This window comes from Cibotium barometz, chromosome 31 (genome assembly GCF_041138505.1).
Source record: "Cibotium barometz isolate CiBa-2024 chromosome 31, ASM4113850v1, whole genome shotgun sequence".
NCBI classification, from domain to species: Eukaryota; Viridiplantae; Streptophyta; class Polypodiopsida; order Cyatheales; family Cibotiaceae; genus Cibotium; species Cibotium barometz.
Genome location: NC_141076.1, coordinates 17,145,157 through 17,165,947, shown reverse-complemented (window position 1 = coordinate 17,165,947; position 20,791 = coordinate 17,145,157).

The window sequence follows — 20,791 nt, the reverse complement described above, 5'->3', positions numbered from 1 at the left end:
TCTATTTTTTTGTAACAATGGGAGATGGTCCGATACAGATTGTTGGAGAGAAGCTTGATCGCACTAACTTTCAAGTATGGAAGTTTCGAATGAAGAGTTTTTTGAAAGGCAAAGGGTTGTGGAGTCTTGTCTCGGAGGAAGACCCGGAGCCATACCTACCTCCTCAACCAAATAATGCTCAGTTACTGGCTCACAAGCAATGGGTAGAGCGGTCCTCGAAGGTGTTGCATTATTTTTCAATATGTGTAACAGATGCCTTGCTTATTCACATCCAAGATGCAGATACACCGAAAGAAGCATGGGGTATCTTGTGCAGAATGTATGAGACAGACACTGGTGCCAGGAAGATACAACTAAAGCAACAGATTCACAGTGTAACACGAAGGAATCGGAGTATACATGAGTATGTTCAGGAAATCAAGGGTTATGCTGATTCCTTGTCATCAATCCATGCCCCAATGGATGATGATGATTTGGTTGCACTCACGTTGCGTGGTTTAGGCAAAGAATACAAATCTTTTGACACTTCCATCTCAGTAAGGTTGGGAGGAATGCCAGACTTTAATGAGCTTGTGTCATTGCTCATTGTGGAAGAATTGAAGCTTGGCCTTGGTGGTATGAGTGTTACAGGTGGTGCATCCTCGTCAAGCAATGATGAACATGCAAGAAATCAAGCTTTTTACTCATCTAGAGGCTTTCGAGGCAGGGGGAGATTCGCATCACGTGGACGTGGTGGTAATGGTCGTGGATGGCAGGATAGGCCTCCACAGCAGAATTTTCAGCCTTCATATGGTGCTCGAGGTGGTCGTGGTTATGCACCTCAGCGAGGCAGAGGTAACCCCCGTGGACGAGGACGTTGGCAAGGCCAACAAAATTCTATGCAAGATGTGGAATGCCATTATTGTGGCAAATATGGTCATATGGCGAGAGATTGCTTTCACAAACAGAATGATTTGAGAGGGGGAAGAGCACAACGTGGTGGTCATTATGGTGGAAACTATGCACAACATGGTGGCAACTATGCATCAAGTAGCAATGATGGAACTGCAAATCATTTGTTTGCCATGAAGCATGTTGTGGGTTCTATGACAACAAATGCTGAGAATGATGATACATGGTACATGGACTCAGGAGCATCAAACCATATGACATGTCATGGAGAATGGTTTGAGCACATGAAGCCAATGGATGTGAAGGGCTATGTGGAAACAGGTGATGATACCCAGCATGTCATTACACATGTTGGAAGTGTACCATTGGTCATGCATAATGGTCAGACAAAGTCTATGTCAGATGTGCTGTATGTGCCTTCGATCACTAAAAGCTTGGCCTCAGTTGGTCAAATGGTAGAACAGGGATTACAGGTTAGATTCAATGAGCATGGATGCTTCGTTGAAGACTTTAAACATGGATGTAGAGTGATTGCTAAAGGCAAGAAAGAAGGAAGACTGTTTAAGCTGGATGCTGGAATTCCTGAGCTAAAATCAGCCATGTTCTCAAAGAGCAGGAATGTGGTACAGGATATTGATATGTGGCACAAGAGGATTGGCCATGTAAATATACAGAGATTAAAGAACATGCAAACAAGGGGCATTGTCAGTGGATTGCCTCGATTTAAATATGATGGACATATGCATGTTTGTGAAGCCTGTCAGTTTGGAAAGCAGGCAAGGTTGAGGTTTCCTAGAGAAGGAAACATGAGTAATAGACCACTTGAGATAGTGCACAGTGATGTATGGGGCCCAGCACAAAACCCATCTATCAAAGGCAGTTTATACTATGTTACATTCATTGATGACTTTAGCAGGATGACATGGATATACTTTCTCAGGGAGAAGAGTGAAGTATTGGAAAAATTCATGGATTTCAAAGCTTTTGCAGAAAAGCAGTATGGCTGTTGGATTAAATGTCTGAGGACAGATGGAGGTGGTGAATACACCTCAAAAGCATTTGAGCATTTCTTGCGGAAGCATGGGATAAGAAGACAGTTGACATGCAGGTATACACCTCAGCAGAATGGTGTGGCTGAGAGAAAGAATCGTGTCATATGTGAAGTGGCAAGGGCAATGCTCAATGAAAAGAGCATGCCAGATTACTATTGGGCAGAAGCATGTGCTACTGCAGTGTATATCCTGAACAAAACACCTACAGCAGCCATTCATGGAAGCACGCCAGAGATGCGGCTCACAGGTTATAGGCCAGACATTGGACATCTTAAAGTCTTTGGATGTGTAGCTTATGTTCATGTGCCTGATGAAAGAAGACGGAAATTGGATCCTAAGGCAGAGAAATGTGTATTTGTTGGATATGCACAGGATCGCAAAGCTTACAAATGCTATAACCCTCAAACTAGACAAGTAGTCATCTCACGAGATGTTGTATTCGATGAGCTTGCTAGTTGGTATAAAGCCAAAGATGAGGGAGTCATTGACACACTTGAGGCGAATGTGCCTGTGAACTTGCCATCACAAGCAAGTTCTAGTTCTACTACTATGTCTGGGCCAGCAGCAGAAGCTGAGAGTAGTAGCAGTGTACGTCCATGGTCAGGACGTCTGAGACATGAGAGTGTGAGCACTGGGAGTAGTGCTATGGATAAAGGCAAGAAGAAAGTCGAGGGAATTGGGATCACAGGTTATGAGTCCTCTAGCTCAGAGAGTTTGGATGAGGAGCTAGGGATACCTGTTGTACGCACACCTGGTGTTAGGCAGGACAGATATGTGCCACCACATGCTCGAGTTACAGGTGTACAGAGTGACCCGCATGCATTGCGGAGATCCCAGAGGGTCAGATATCCTGTTGACAGGTTGACATACAGAGATTTTGCTATGCACTATGCATACATGACATCTATGGTGAAGCATGTGGAACCTACATGCTATACAGAGGCTGTTGGAGAGCATGTATGGGAAAAAGCAATGGATGTGGAAATGGACACATTGGTCCATAATGATACATGGGACTTGGTTGCACTACCAAAGGATAAGAATGTTATTGGATGTAAATGGGTTTACAAAGTGAAGTGCAAATCTGATGGTTCTATTGAAAGACATAAGGCAAGATTGGTAGCAAAGGGTTATGCACAGACCCATGGATTGGATTATGATGAGACGTTTAGCCCAGTGGCTAAGATGGGCACAGTGAGAGCAGTCATTGCTATGGCTGCAGCTAATGGCTGGGAAATGCACCAGATGGATGTTAAGAATGCATTTCTGAATGGAGATTTACAAGAGGAAGTATACATGGCACAGCCAGAAGGGTATGTACACCCTAGATATCCCACTCACGTATGCAGGTTGAAAAAGGCATTGTATGGTCTAAAGCAAGCACCTCGTGCTTGGAGTGATAAGATGAGCAGATATCTTATCTCACTTGGTTTTCAGACTTCTACAGCAGATTCTTCACTGTATGTGAAGAAGACACAGCATGGGATTGTTTTACTAGTCATCTATGTGGATGACTTGATTATCACAGGTGATCATAGTGCAGATGTGATGCATGTCAAGAAAGCTTTGAGTGGGCAATTTGACATGAAAGATCTTGGTGAATTGAGATACTTCCTTGGCATTGAAGTGGTGAAAGATCATGGAGGTACTTGGTTAGTACAGCGCCAATATGCCTTGGATATGTTGGCAAAGTATGGCATGACAGGGTGTAAGCCTATGAGTACACCATTGGAGCAAAATGTGAAATTGCGGGCTGATTATGGCGAGGAATTGGATGATCCTTCCATGTACAGGAAGATGGTTGGTAGTCTCATATACATGACTATCACACGCCCAGATTTGAGTTATGCAGTGGGGCTAGTCAGCCAGTTTATGCAGAGCCCCAGGAAACCACATTTGGATGCAGTGAGACGCATCATGAGATATGTGAAAACCACAGCACATTATGGTTTATTCTATGAGAGTGGTAAAAGCTTGGACATACATGGCTACACAGATGCTGATTGGGCAGGTAGCGCATATGACAGGAGGTCTACTAGTGGATATGCTTTTACACTTGGCAGTGCTGTGGTGAGTTGGAGTAGCAAAAAGCAACCTACAGTTGCTTTATCCAGTACAGAGGCTGAGTACAGAGGTGCAGCCATTGCTACTTGTGAGGCTATATGGTTAAAGAGTCTCTTGGCAGATTTATGTAAGCCTCTTGATGGCAAAGTTGTCATACATTGTGACAACATGAGCAGTATGCAGTTGGCAAAGAATCCAGTATTTCATGCGAGGACCAAACACATAGAGGTCCATTATCACTTTGTCAGAGAAAAGGTGCTGGATGGTACAGTTGATCTTCACTATGTGAAGACTGATGAGCAAGTGGCTGATATCTTCACGAAGCCACTTAGCAGGGAGAAGTTTGAGTACTTCCGGACTATGTTGGGAGTACATGGGATGAGCTTGAGGGGGAGTGTTGAGAGTGTTGATATCCCAAGCTCATCTACATCTTCATCGGCAGTACATCATGAGCTTGAGAGGGGCTGTTGAGATTCAAGCTCGATGTCAGTGTGAGCCAGCTATGCTATGTGCTGGCAGATTAGGTAGGAACATGTGTGAGACATAAATGACCGCGTGTCCAGCTGGTCATAGTGTGTGTGGACATTACATTAGGTTTACTTTGTAGTGTGGACATAACACTATGTTGTGTTCTCCTTTGGGTGTGTGAGAGAGATGGTGACTATGGCTTCTCTCCTTCTTTATGGTTGATGATTATGGATTAGGGTTTGCTTCTCTTGTGTGTGTTACATCCTGCTTCTGTTTTTTTATCACTTATGAGAGATCCAATGCCAGTATTCCAAGAACTTCATCCTTTATGCAAGATGCAAGAAGAGGGTATGAACAGAAGGGATTTAAAGATGCACGTGATTGGAAATTGGAAGATGAGCAAATGCATAGACACTTGGGTGAAGGAAGAGGATTTGATGATCCAAGAGCACGGCAGAGGGGTTCAAGAATGCATGGTGATTTTGACAATGCTGTGAAGGACAAAATCATATTTAATAAGTTCAAAGGAGAATCAAATTCTATCGAAGACTTTGAAGAGTGGGCAAACAAGATGGATCTCTACTTCGAAATCAGCCCAAGGAGCGAGATTGCCAAAGTCTACTTCGCCTCACTTCATCTTGAAGGTTTTGCTCACACTTGGTGGAGGAGGAAGCAATCTCATGGTTATGTCATCACTACTTGGGAAGAATTCAAGAATGACATGGCAGAAGAGTTTACTTCTCGCATGCAAAGGGACAATCACATTGTGGAATGGGACAAGCTAGAGCAAATCACTACCGTGAAGGAATATTCTCATAAGTTTCTAAAGCTTCTATTATACTTGGACGACTTTGATGAGCATTATCTTGTTGTCAAGTATATAAGGGGCTTGAAAGCTCCTATTGGTGGTGATGTCAAGTCTCATGAACCCGCCACTTTGAAGAAGGCAATGATGCTTGCAGAAATTCATGAAGAGAAGTACTTGACAAAGTGGGCTAGCAAAGGGAATATCAAAGGGGAAGTGATCACAAGGACTGACATGGGTTCTCATGCAAACACAAGACCTAATCTTCCAAGATTTCCTACCGTGTATGGTAGAGGGTCTAATAGACTTCCATTTAAACCACCATTTATGTCCAACAAAGCTACATACAATGAGTCCAAGCCAGCAAATGGGGGTTCAAAAAGCAAGGTTATCAAGGAGGCTTTATATGGTTACAAGGTCAATTTGCCTATGTTGGTGGGTACATATGAGACTTCTAACCATAATGCCAAGGAGGAAGCTGAAAGGATGCAAGCTTTGTTGCAACAATGCAAAAGTAATTTGAAGGTTGCACAAGAGAAAATGAGACAATATGCCAATGTTCATCGAAGACCATTGGAATTCAAAGTGGGAGATTGGGTTCTTTTGAGAATACCAAAGTCAAGATATGCGTCTTTGAAGGGAAGCACCAACACCAAACTAGCTCATCGCTATTATGGTCCTTATCAAGTGATACGAAGAGTTGGGGAGGTTGCATATCAACTCTTACTTCCATCTACAACAAAGATTCATGATGTGTTTCATGTCTCTCACTTGAAAGGATATGTGGGTATGATCGATCAAATGGTTGATGAGTTACCTCCAATGAATGAAGAGGGAATGATTGAATACATTCCAAAAGCTATCTTGGGTACAAGGAAAAAGGTACTTCGCACTCGTACCTTGGTGGAGTATCTTGTTCAATGGAAAGGTTTACCTAAGGAAGAAGCTTCATGGCAACCTATTTCAGCATTGGAGGGATATGAAGCATTGATAGAGCAATATGGGTTGGTGTAAATTCAGCCACATGGAACATTCTTCTCCAAATTTGGGGTATTCATTTGAGGTTTCGAGGACGAAACCATTGGGGAAGGGATGGTTTGTAAGAAAGCATTATGGGCCCAAGGCCATGGACAACTAGTAAGTAGGTGTGAACTCTTGGGTGGAGTATAAATACCAATGTAAATGGGATTATGACTCATTCATGATAATGTTATTTGTTCCAAGAATCAATGGTGAGCTTCTCCCATGAGATGCTAAGTGGTGACTCCTTCATGAGCCACTCCCTTGGTGAGGGACTAACCCACCCCTGTTACTTTCTTTCAGATGTGAATGAATGTGATGGCATGTGAGTCAGGATATGAATGAATGATAAGGGATGTGAATGAATGTGATAACCTGTGAATCGGGATGAGAATGAATGATATGAGATGTGAATGGATGTGATGTCATGTGAATCGGGATAGATGTGAATGAATGTGATGTGGTCTGAATGAGATGTGTTGTGAATGAATGAGATGTGGTCTGAATAAGATGTGATGTGAGTGAATATGATGTGGTTTGAATGAGATGTGACGTGAGTGAATGTGATGTGGTCTGAATGAGATGTGATGTGAGTGAATGTGATGTGGTCTGAATGAGTGAGCTTCCAGTACGGTGGATACGAGACCAAGGAAGCGACCTATGAGTGAAGCCATAGGTGAGCTGCAAAGGATCCTAGAGGGTGCTGACCATACTGTGCTGCTCGGGATCTGGGTCACCAAAGATACCCACAAGTATGTCCGGGAAGATATTGAATAAGGAGCAAGAGTTGTTTTCTGAATTCGGGCATAGATCTCGTTGATTAACCTTGTTGTTCCTCAACGGATGAGTCCATGGCTCTTTTATATGGATCCGTTGGTTGATCTTGTTGATCTTCAACGGAGATTCCATTTTGATATGTGAACATATTGCCGGTTACTATGAGCTAGGAACTATCAAAAGGCCCCTAAGTGGACAGATGGTGAGCATTCTGGTTGCCAATGATGCCATAGGTATACCGATGAAGGAATGATTGGCAATAAGGATTTAACCAAAGATTTTGAGGATTATGATCAGTGACACCATGGTTTCATTAAATGATTATTTTTAAAGATAGCTGATTCTGTGAAAAAGGCAATTTCATATTGGGTGTGTAAGTGGTGTGACTAGTTTAAGTTTGCATGAATATCCGGCTTGGGAACTCTTTTCCCTAGTACTCGGGACAAAACCTAACTAAATTCCTAATTGGATCCCATCACTACAGTGGTTGGGAGGTTGGCTAACCCATGGGACTGGATGGGGTTAGGCTAGACTGATGGATCCTTAAATTGAGACTCAAAATTTCTATTATGGTACGATAGATGAAGTAAATCCCATACCTATGGAAAAAACGGTTGTGCCTCTCAATGAGGAAAAAAGCGTTGGTCTCTATGATCCAAGTGCAATCTTTTCCCTGATTTGACTATGGGACTTACGAGTTCATTCAGATCAGTTCAGTTAGTTAAGGCTTTTGACTACGTTAGAGAAAAGTTATCCTAGAGGAATCGCCCGTGCTTTCTGGGCAAGGGAAGTTTTTTTGGGTTTGGTTTTGGAAGAACTGATGGATTAGTCTCTTGTTCGGATATCCATGGGTGAGGCCCCGAATGTGGGACCCTGCATCACGCAAGAAGTGCTACTTCCGCTGCTAGCACCCTTGAATTCGTTGCGCGATGGGAACAGGGATCTCACAACGGAGGACGTCTTGTGTAGCAAGGTCGGCCGAGGTCTTGACCAGCCTCAGTTTGATTTAAATGGTGAGCTTCCAGTACGGTGGATGAGGGACCAAGAAAGTGGCCTATGAGTGAAGCGCTAGGTGACCTGCGAAGGAGCCTAGAGGGTGCTGACTATACGGTGCTCGGGATCTGGGTCACCAAAGATACCCACGCGTGCATCAAGAAAGAAAATGGAACAAGGTGTTAGAGTTGTTTTCTGAACTCGGGCATGGATCTGGTTGATTGACCTTGTTGGTCCTTAACGGATGAGTCCATGGCTATTTTATATGGATATGTTGGTTGATCTTGTTGATCTTCAATGGAGAGTCCATCTAGATTTTAATAAGTAAATATATTTCTGGGTACTATGAGCTAGGAACTATTGAAAAGGCCCTTAAGTGGACAGGTGGTGAGCATTTTGGTTGCCAATGATACCATAGGTACACCGATGAAGGAATGATTGGAAATTAGAATTCAACCGGATATTTAGGAGGATTATGATCAGTGATACTATAGTTTCATTAAAAGATTGTTTTAAAGATAGCTTAATCTTGGGTGTCTAAGTGGTGTGACTATCTTGAAGTTTGCTTGAAGCGCCGGCTAGGGGGACTGGGAGCTCTTTTCCCTGGTACCCGGGGCAAAACATAACCAAATTCCTAAATGGATCCTTTCACTATAGTGGTTGGGTGGTTGGCTAACCCACGGGGCTGGATGGGGTTAGGATGGACTGATGGATCCCTGAAATAAGACTCAATTCTATTATGGTACGATAGATGAAGTAAATCCCGGATAGTCTTTGTTCTATGGAAAAGAATCAACAGCTGTGCCTCTCGATGAGGAAAAAAGCGTTGGTCTCTATGATCCAAGTGCAAGTCTTTTCCTTGATCTGATCATGTGACTTACGGGTTCAATCGGATCAGTTTAGTTAGTTAAGGCTCTTGACTACGTTAGAACAAAAGTATCCTGGAGGAATTGCCCATGCTTTCTAGGCGAGGGAAGTTTTTTCAGGTTTGGTTTTGGAAGAACCGAGGGATTAGTCTCTTGTCCGGATATTCGTGGGCGAGGCTCCAAGTGAGAGACTCTGCCGTATGCAAGAAATGCTACTTCCACTCCTAGCATCCCAGAATTTGTTACGCAGAGGGGGCAGGGATCTTTGAGCTTGTATCAGAGCAAATTGGCTAAAGTAGAACAACCGAGAAGCCAAAAATGTCAAAAATTTATGTACTAGTAAAAGATTATAATTGTGTGATGAAATTCATACAAATTGATATTCAGAATGAAGATTCATAAACTGGAAATTGGGTCTTTAGAAGGAAGTACCACAATTGTATGGAATCCCTTACTTACTTGAGGCCTAGATATGATGGTATTTACCTTATAACTCCAAGAACCGTGATTACCCATATATACTGTGGGTATAACTGCAGCTCTTTACTGACAATATATACGAGTAAATCTAAGACCTTGAAATTATAAGCAAAAATGCTATCCAGATGATGAATTCGAATGCTGGTTGATATGATTTTAGAATTATGATTGAGAATTGATGAGTTGTGTGGACGGGAAGCTAGTTCCTCCACACTCCAGCAATCGCTCTGACCGCCATCTGTGCCAGTTCCCTCCGATGGCTCTGACCGCCGTCACCGCCGGTGCCCTCCGATGACTCTGACCGCCGCCACCGCTGGTGTGCTCCGACCACTCTAACTGCCGGTGCCCTCTGACTACTCCGACTGCTCCAACCGCTATCACCGCTAGTGTGCTCCGACCACTCCGACTGTCAGTGCCCTCCGAATGCTCCGACCACTCCGACCGCCGGTGTGCTCTGACCACTATGACAACCCCCGTGCCCTCCAATGGCTCCGACCGTCGGTGCCCTCCGATGACTCCAATCGCCGTCACCGCCGGTGCCCTCCGACCGCCAGTGCTCTTCGACCCCTCTGACCACTGGTCCCTTCGACATCTCGTCACGTGCATGGCCAACTTTGATGGCACTCATGGAGGCAACACCCCTCTCCCTTTCCCAAGGCAGGGAGAGAGATCCTCTTTGAGATCCTGAGCACCATCTTCCTTTCCCCTCTCCCTTTCCCAAGGCAAGGAGAGATCCTCTTCCAGATCCTCTTGAGCACCACCCAAGGAGGAGGACACCTAAGGAGGAGTTAAGGGGAGCACTCTCTTGGTAGCATCTCTTGGTAGCATAGAGACAGTCGGGGACATACTCTCACAGAAGAGGACACTCTCTAGTGTATTACTTGAGGTTCTAGCACAGTCCTTCTATCAGAGTGGAGTCTCCCTTGTATCACTCCTTTTGGTATTGTGATGGTAGTGTTGTACTCTATTTGGTGTTTTGTCTATCTCTTTGTGTGAGCGAGGTGAGTGAGGTGTGAGTGGTATGTGTGGTGTGAGTGACAGGCCTGTAGGGGTACTCCGGTGCTAGGTGGTGGTCGGAGAGCACAGTAGACAGTGTAGAGCCTAGGTCTTGCATGTCCAGCCAGTGAGGTCGACTCATTGGTGGGTAATCGAAGATATACTTCGGTCACGCTATGGCATGGAACCCAAGAAGTGGCTAAATTATCTGCATCTAGTCGAGTTCGCCTACAATGCTTCTTCACCGAAGTATTGGGATGAGCCCTTTCAAAGCTCTGTATGGACAAGATTGCTTAACTCCATTAACTTGGTCCGACCCATTGATTAGGGTTGAGATGTCCATACAGATGCTTGACAACATGGAGTAGCAGATGCAGTCAATTCGCAAAGATATAAAAGCTTCCCAAGATAGATAGAAACAGTATGCAGATAAGAAGAGGACAGACAGAAAATTCGAAGAAGTAGATATGGTCTTCATTCGAGTACGCCCCAAAAGAAGTTCTCTATCTCTTGGGAAGTACAAGAAGTTATCACCCAAATATTTTGGGCCATATCTCATTACAAATAAAGTAGGTGACTTAGCCTACGAACTTCTTCTGCCTCCTCATCTCGAGGTACATAATGTATTTCATGTCAGCCTTCTTAAAAAGTATGTACCAAGCCCGAATCATGTGCTTGATGATGAAATCTTAACTTCTTCAACCCAAGGGCAGATGGAACTCCAACCTGAAAAAATACTTGATGTTCGAGAGAAGGTTCTCAGGAATAGAATTCTGAGAGAATTATTAGTTAAATGGAAGTTATATCCTTTTGAAGATGCCACCTGGGACAAAGAAGCCGAACTGTTGCAGGATTACCCCTAGTTTGCGAGAGGAGGACATCTCGCATTTTTCAAGTGGGAGAGAATGTAAGATTCCTCCCCAGCCTCTCAAGAAGTCCAGTATCTTACCCTGTAATCAAATCCCTCTTCAGAAATATAAAAGATCTTGTTTCTACCTGTTTTGGCCTAGAGAGAGAAAATTTTCTAGAGAGAGGTGATTCAGTTTTGAATATTTTTGGATGGAAAAATATCTCATCTTATTAAAATAAATTCTCCCGAAACAGAAGTTCAAAAAGAATTTCAGAAGGTGCATTAGAAATAAATTATAATCTGTTCAAAAGGCCTTATCCCTATAAGGGTCCAGATTTTCCGAAAATTTTAAATTAAGGTTCCTATGAACCAATAAGATTAATCCAAATGTAGGGAGGAGGAGGTAAATTAAAGAAATAAAGGAAATCCCCCCCAAAAATGAGTAAATACTCACATAAGATGAAGAGTGGACTAAGGACCAAAGGAAATACTAAAAAAATGAATTTTTAACACCTCAGAGTGGGGATTCCCCCTCATGAAGTAGGCGCCTTTTTCCCATCATTGCTTTTGAATTTTAAATCAATAAAACTAGAAATTTCATCTCTCCTCTCTCCTAATTCAAAACTGGATCCAAAAAGTGATCTAAACTGACCTAAAAATGGTCAAAAATTGACCAAACTGATCTCGAAAATTCTAGAATCAATTTGCTTAGTTAGAAGCTCAATTTTTCCTATAAATAGAAGCCTCCCCCTTTGTAGAAGCTTAATAGTGTTTTATGCACTGTTACTCTACTCCTCCTAGAGCCAAAAACAGTGAATTTATTGATAATTCATTAGTTTTTGACCATTTCCTCTTCAAAAGAATTGGTGGCCACTCTTGTTGCAAACAAGAGTAGATCCCTCAAACCATCAAGCCAAAGGAAAGCTCACAAAAATTCATGTAAGCTAGAAATCCTACTTTTTCTTTATTCCATTTAATGGTTTTCTAATTTTTATTTTCTTTAAAATGAAAAATGATGTTATGCCTTGTTGGAAAGGCTTTCCCCCTCTCTTCATTCTTGAATTCATCCTTTCTTTATCCTAGATATGTAATCAAATTGTTTGAATTAAACTTTTCATATTGTTTCTCTTTAAAAAGTGGAATTTGATTAGTTTAGAATGCTTTAAACCATTTGGGATAATTTCTAAGTAACTTGAGAATGAAAAAATTGAAAAATGGTCAGCCATACAAAGGAGGGTATGGCAAATTTTTCTTAAATTTTGGGAAATAAGTTTTATCTTTTATTATTCAAAAAGAGTAATCCCCACCTCCATTAGAATTAATTGCATAGAAAGATTCATATTGGAGATTTTGTTTTAATTCTAAAAGTGTTACTTTCATCAAAATTGATTTTTATGCATAAATAGATGCATAAAAGGATTTTTTTTATTATAAAAGTGTTACTTTCATCAAAATTGATTTTTATGCATAAATAGATGCATAAAATATTTTTTTTATTATAAAAGTGTTACTTTCATCAAAATTGATTTTTATGCATAAATAGATGCATTAAAAAAAATTTATTATAAAAGTGTTACTTTCATCAAAATTGATTTTTATGCATAAATAGATGCATAAAATAATTTTTTTAATTATAAAAGTGATACTTTCATCAAAATTGAGTTTTATGCAAATAGATGCATAAAATAATTTTTTATTATAAAAGTGTTACTTTCATCAAAATTGATTTTTATGCAGAAATAGATGCATAAAAGAATTTTTTTAATTCTAAAAGTGTTATTTTATCAAAAAAAAATTTTATGCATAAATAGATGTTTAAAAGAATTTTTTTATTATAAAAGTGTTACTTTCATCAAAGTTGATTTTTATGCATAAATAGATGCATAAAAGGATTTTCTTTCATATAAAAGTGTTATTTCCATAGAAGTTGGATTTTATGTATAAATAGATGCATACATAATTTTTATATCAAAATAAGAGTTCTCTTTACTCCAATGTTTAAATCCCATGAATATTGGTAAAAATGAATAAGTAAATACTCTGTGAGAGAAAATTCTACAGTTTCATATTCTCTAGGATGGTAATTAGAAAACTCAAAAAGACTATCGAAGTCAGAATTTTAGATAAATGATTAATTTATTCCTCATAGAAATTCGTGATTAGTTTTGAATTCAGTTAAGCAAATACTCAATGAATGAAATTCAGTAAAGTAGTAATTGAAATATTACCCTTCGAGAAAGTTCAGGGAGAACCTTTCCAGAGTCAAACCCTGAATCAGACTATGACCAATACATAACTCCTTTGTGAGTTTCAAGAAAAGACGATGTGACCAGTTCAGAAAAATTCACTCAAATCACCCACCGAATCTGAAATCAAGTTAAGACCCTTTGATTCGGATCTGAGGATCAAGGTTACAGAATTCAGAAAATTCTATTGGAATTCAGACCTACGATCTAGAAGTATTGGGATACGGATTTAAGATATACTCATCATATTCAAAAGAAAATCAAAACTAAAAACTTGCATAGAAACCTTGTTTTCCTCTCTCACGCCAGAATGCTGAGGGAGCATTTGGTATATGTGTTTTTCTAAGGGAAGTTCAGTTGCAACAGCTAACGGGAAGTGTTCAAAGGATGGCTCACGCGGTAAAAACCTGCCCAGGTCTTGACCAGCCTTGGTATGGTGAAAAATGGTGTGCTTCCGATACGATGGGCGAGGGCCGACAAAGCAGTCCCTGAGTGAAGTGCAAGGACACCTAAGGAGGATCCTGGAGGGTTTTGACGAGGCAATGCACGGGCTCGCGGTGCTTAGGACACCCATGCGTATGTCGTGGAAGATATATATGTATGATGACGAAAAATTATTGTAATCTATTACCGGATCTCGTTGCTGACCAACTGGTCTCGACGGAGAGTCCAAAGTGATACCTGTTTTTGAGAAACAAGGAACTGGATGGAAATTCGGAGTTATGATATCTGTAACCAATAATTGTTTGTCAATGGATTGTTTTATAAGTTAAAGTTTAAAGAGGAGTGTGTGCATATCTGTATTCTAAAGCAAAAGTTAAGAAAGGCATTCAATTATGGGTGGGTGAGTACTTGTCTGGTTCTACCAATTCCAGTATGGGCCGGATGGGTAGACTGGAATCAGTAGAGTTTTAATAATAAAATTGATTAATAGGAATAGGTTTAGAACTCGAGTAGTTAAATAAAAGCCTGAAGATTTCTCTAATGAGTAAATCAACGGTCGGCTGTGCCTGATTCAATTAGGAAAAAAAGCATTGATGCCTTCAAGTTAAGTGTGTAATAGTCTCCCTTCTATCTAGTTTATTCAGATGAAGGTTAGTTCAGTATCTTGACCTCGTTAGAAAAATTTGTTAAGAAATTCAAAATGGTGGAATCGTCCCCATTTTTTGGGCATGGGAAATTTTCCTAGTTTGGGTTTTCGGAATGACCACCAGCTTAGTCTCATGCCCAGACATTCGAGGGCGAGGCCCCGAGTGGGAAACCCTGCCTCGTGCATGAGGGAGCTGCTTCCGCTGCTGCCAGCTACTATCGAGATTCCGGTGTGTGGAGGGGGCAATGGGATCCCACAGAGACCCAAGGCTTTCCTAGTAGCTTCGGGCATGATGTTAACACCAGAACCACCATCCACAATGGCTCCTGTAATTTGAGTACCTCCCATGAAGACTGTCACCCTTGGGCTTCGGTGATCGGCCACTCCTGGGACAATGAGGCATACCCTTGCTTGCTGCCTCCTAGGCTGTCGTCCACTACTACTAGATGTGGCTTCACCCCTAGTTACCTTCGGATCCATCCAATGCTGGACCAAGCCTAGCAGTTGCTCTCCTATTTCTTGGCTCAAACCACATAACTGAGGAAGGGTAATTTCCACCTTTACTCCTGCCAACTTTTCCTCCCAACTTAAATTACTAACCTTGGGTTGGGTAGACTCCTTATCTGCCTTTGAAGTTGTGGTGGTTGGGGGAATGACCAAGGTAGGCACCGCTTCCTTCTCCATGGGTGGTGTTTGAATGAATTCCTCCATGGCCTCCTTATAAGCTTGGTCCATAATGGATGGGTAGATTGCACCATCAGGGAGCGGAGTTGGTGTCTTTGGGGCTCCTTGGGACACCGGGTGACGGCCACCACTATTGGAGTGCCAACAGTGGGAGGTGGCACCACTGCCACTATTGGAGTGTCAACCTTGGGAGATGACACCACAGCTTCCACCATGTTAACCAATGGGGTTCTAGGACAATCCTGGGTGTAGTGGTCTCGGCTCTCCAGGCAATGGAGGCATGGGGGTGAGCCCTCTGGTACAGTGCATTGAGCTTGCATATGGCCGCTCCCCCCACAACGGTAGCATATGAGAGGTCGGGTGGGGTTGTTGGGAGGACGGCAATTGGGGTACCTTTGGCTAGGCCGAGCCCCATACGTGTTGTTAGCGGCCGGAGGTACTGGAGGGGCTACGCATAGACCACTGGAGGTGGGTTTTGATAGACTTGAGGTGTTTGTGGGAGAGGCACTGGTGGGAGGTACTGCTGATAGGTTGGGAGAGTGCTTGCTTGATATGGAATTTGCATAGGTAGGGGGTTGTATGTTAGGGTTGAAAGATCCCTATCCCCAACCTGCAATGAATTCAGGGGTGCTAGCAGTGGAAGTAACACTTCTTGCGTGGGACAGGGTCCCTCACTCGGGGCCTCGTCCACGGATATCCGAACAAGAGACTAATCCATCGGTTCTTCCAAAACCGAACCCGGAAAAACTTCCCTCGCTCGGAAAGCACGGGCGATTCCTCCAGGATAAATTTACTCTACGTAGTCAAGAGCCTTAATTAATTGAAGTGATCTGACCGAGCCCGTAAGTCCCATAGTCAGATCAAGGAAAAGACTTGCACTTGGATCATAGAGACCAACTCTTTTTTTCCCATTGAGAGGCACAACTGTTGATTCTTTTCCATAGAACAATTTTTATCTGGGATTTACTTCATCTATCGTACTATAACAGAATTGAGTCTTAATTTAGGGATCCATCAGTCTAGCCTAACCCCATCAAGTCCCATGGATTAGCCAACCGCCCAACCACTATAGTGATGGGATCCATTTAAGAATTTGATTAGGTTTTGTCCTGGGTACCAGGGAAAAGAGTTCCCAGGCCCCCTAGTCGGATATTCATGCAAACTTAAAACTAGTCACACCACTTACGCACCCAATATGAAATTGCCTTTCTCTCTCAGCTATCTTTAAAACAATCTTTTAACAATGAAACTATAGTATCACTGATCATAATCCTCCAAAATATCCGGTTGAATCCTAATTTTCAATTTTTCCTTCATTGGTGTACTTATGGCATCATTAGCAACCTAAACGCTCACCACCTGTCCACTGAGGGGCCTTTTCGATAGTTCCTAGCTCATAGTACTCGGAAATATATTCACTTATAAAAATCAAAATGGAATCTCCGTTGAAGATCAGCAAGATCAACTAATAGATCCATATAAAAGAGCCATGGACTCATTCGTTGAGGACCAGCAAGGTCAATCAACCAGAACCATGCCCAAATTCAGAAAACAAATCTTACTCCTTGTTCCAATATCTTCCACGACGTATGTGTTGGTATCTTCGGCGACCCAAAGCCCGAGCACCGTATGGTCAGCACCCTCTAGGATCTTTCGCAGGTCACCTAGCGCTTCACTCATAGGCCGCTTCCTTGGTCCCTCATCCACCGTACCAGAAGCTCACCATTTAAATCGAACCACGGCTAGTCAGGACCTCGGCCGACGACCTTGCTACGCGAGACGTTCTCCGTTGACTCTCCGTCAGCTGTTGCAACTTTATCAGATAGGTCTCTACGACCTCATTCACAAGAAGGTCAAAATGCTTCCCCAGCAATTTTGACATAAAACAGTCATTTAAAAACAAGTCATAAATACAGTTTCTATAACAAACTCTCGTCTTTCCACATTGTTCCACATCAAGTCTCATTTATTTCATATGTATTCTCATTTATTTCATATGTATTCCCATTCTCATCACATCATTTTCCATCTCATCATATCTTTTCTCATTTATCCGCATCAAATCTCATCACTCGCATCTACCCATATCCACATCTCATCACATCATATTCATTCACATCACATATCACATCTATCCCAATTTACATCACATCTCATTCACTCACATTCCGATTCACATGACATCACTTCTCATTCATTCACATCCCGATTCACATCACATCACATCTATTCACGTCCACCATCACATTCATTTACATCACATCCATCACATCACATTCATTCATATCCATCACATTCATTCATTCATATCCACCACATTCATTCTCATAACCATCCCATCACATGCATTCTATCCACATTATATCCACATCACTTCTATCCACATCATATCTCATTCATACACATCTCATCTCATTCATCCACATCCATCCAATCGTTCACATGTACGACTACTCACATCTATCCATACATTCATATCTATCACTTCACATCCACATATATTCATGTCACATCACATTCTTTCACATACTGTCCACATCCATTCTTTCACATACTCATCCACATCCATTCTTCACATACACATCCATTCTTCACATACATACTCATCCATATCCATTCTTCACATACGCATTCACATCCATTCTTCACATACACATCCACATCCATTCTTCACATACACATCCATATCCATTCTTCACATACACATTCACATCCATAATTCACATACACATCCATATCCATTCTTCACATACACATCCACATCCACATCCATTCTTCACATACACATTCACATCCATTCTTCACATATACATACACATCCATTTTCATCACATACACATCCACATCCATCCATTCATTCACATCTATCTGATTCACATCACATCTTATTACATCTATTCTATGCAAGTTTTCAATTTGATTTTCTTTTGAATACAAGGAGTATTTCTTGAATTAGTATCCCCAAAACTTCTTGATCGGAGTTTTGAATTTCATACCAGAATTCCTCAAATTCTATAACCTTGATCCATAGATCAATTCGAAGGGTCTCAAACTTAGTTTCAAATTTGGGTGGAGTTTTGAGTGTATTTTCTAAATTGGTCACACCTTCTTTCCTCAAAACTAACAAAAGAGTTTAGTGTTGGTCATAGTCTGATTCAAGGTTCAAGTCGGATAAAATTTTTCTTGATCTATCTTTCTTGAAAAGGTTTGATAATTCATTTACTATTTTATTGAATTTCTTTCTTTGAATGTTCACTTCACTAATTACTAAATTAGTTACAAATTCCAATAAGGAAATAGATTAATCATTTATCTGAATATTTCGATCTCGATAGATTTCCTGAATTCTCTTTTTACAATCCGTGTGAATATAAAACGATAGAAATTTCTCTCTTAGAGTATTTAATTATTCATTTATCAAATACTCATAGAATTTAAGAGAATTCTAATTTTGATATAAAAATTCTTTATGCATCTATTTATGCATAAAAATCAACTTCAGTGGGAATAACTCTTTTATAAAAAAAATCCTTTTATGCATCTATCTATGCATAAAATCAAATTTAATATGAATAACACTTTTAAAATAAAAAGAATTTCTTTATGCATAAAAATTAATTTTTATAAGAATAACGCTTTTAATAAAAAAAATTCCTTTATACATCTTTCTATGCATAAAAATCAAATTTAATAAGAATAACACTTTTGTAATAAAAAAAATTTTTAATGCATCTTTTTATGCATAAAAATCAAATTTAATAATTAATATCAATGATATCCATGCATATTCATAGGTGAATATGTACATGGAGTAATTAGAATATTTCTTTTAGATGCAAAAATGGTGGGAATTACTCTTTTGGAATAACATAAAAACAAACTTTCTTTTCCACAAAATTCTGGAAAATTTTGCCATAGCCTCCTTTGTATGGCTGACGATTTCTCATTTTTATCATTCTTTAAATTAACCCAAATTAGATTTATAGAACTATAATCTACACAATTTTCTAAATTCAAGAGAGTAAACAATAAGAAGAGTTTAATTAATCTTGTAGTTTATCTTTCTAGGATTGAGAAAGGTTGGAATGTAAAGAGGAGAAGGGGGTAGCCTTTTTATCAAAGGCATAGCAATTGAATTTAATTCAACATCTGCAAAACATAAAAATTAAGAAAACCATAGATTCTTCATTAAACAAGTGAGAAAATTAGCTTACATGGAGCTTGTAAGCTCTTCTTTGGCTTGAGGGATTGAGGGTTCTACTCTTGTTTGAAGCAAGAGTGGCCACCAATTCACTTTGGAGAGAATTAGGCCAAAAACAATTGAATTATTAAAAAATTCAATGTAGATGGCTTAGAACAGGAGCATAGTAATAGTGCATAAACACCATTAAGCTTTTACAAAGGGGGAGGCTTCTATTTATAGAAAAAAGTGAGCCTCTAACCAAGCAAACCGATTCTAAAATTTTCCAGATCAGTTTGGTCAATTTTTGACCATTTGTGGGTCAGTTCAGCTTACTTTTTGGATCTAGTTTTGAAATAGGAGAGAGGAGAGATGAAAATATCTCATTTTATTGATTAAAAATTGGGGGTAATGATAAGAAAAAGGCACCTACTTCATGAGGGGAGATCCCCACACCGAGGTGTCAAAATTCAGTTTTTTAATTCTTTTCTTTGGTCCTTAGTCCACTCTTCATCTTATGTGAGCATTTACTCATTTTTGGGGGGTTTTTTTTTATTCTTTAATTTATCTCCTCCCTACATTTGGATTAATCTTATTGGTCCATAGGAACCTTAATTGGACCATAATCTAATTTTTTTTGAAAATCTAGACCCTTAGGCTAAGATCCTTTATACCTATTTTCAATTAATTCCAATTGCACATTAGAAAGTTCTTTTTGAATTTCTGTTTCAGGGAAAACCATTTTAGACACCAGGAGGATTTTTATATCCAAAAATATCTCAATTTTGAATTACCTCCCTCTAGACATTTTCTCTCTCTAGGTCAAAACAGGGTAAAACAAGATCTTTCTTTTATTTCAGAGAGGGGAATAGTTATAAGATCAGAAGGGGAGGTCTTACACCTGCACACCTCAAAAGCTAGAGGGAGGAATCTTACAAGGGTTGCTCCGGGATGAGGGGTACTGGTGTATGCTACCGTGGCTACTTGAGCTCCCTATTGAGATGAAGTGGTCTGGGGTGGTGGAGGGGTTTGTACAAAAGTAGCCATGGGGGGGGAAAGGGTATGTGGGGTAGCTAAGTAGGAGGGACCAGCGGGAGCAAGTTAATATAAGCTTGGGATTGGGGGGCTGATTGAGGGTTCAAGAAGGGTGTTGGGTTTGGTTGGTGGTTAGGAGCCTGGGAAGAAGTTGAAGCACTACTGGTGGGGTCACCATGTAGTCTTTGGCAAAGGGATTAAACAAGGAGGCACCTTGCTTAAGTTGTTGTTGCATAAGGCGAAGTCCCTTGAGGTAGTAACACTCCTTGTCCTCATGGCCCGCCTTTGAGCAAA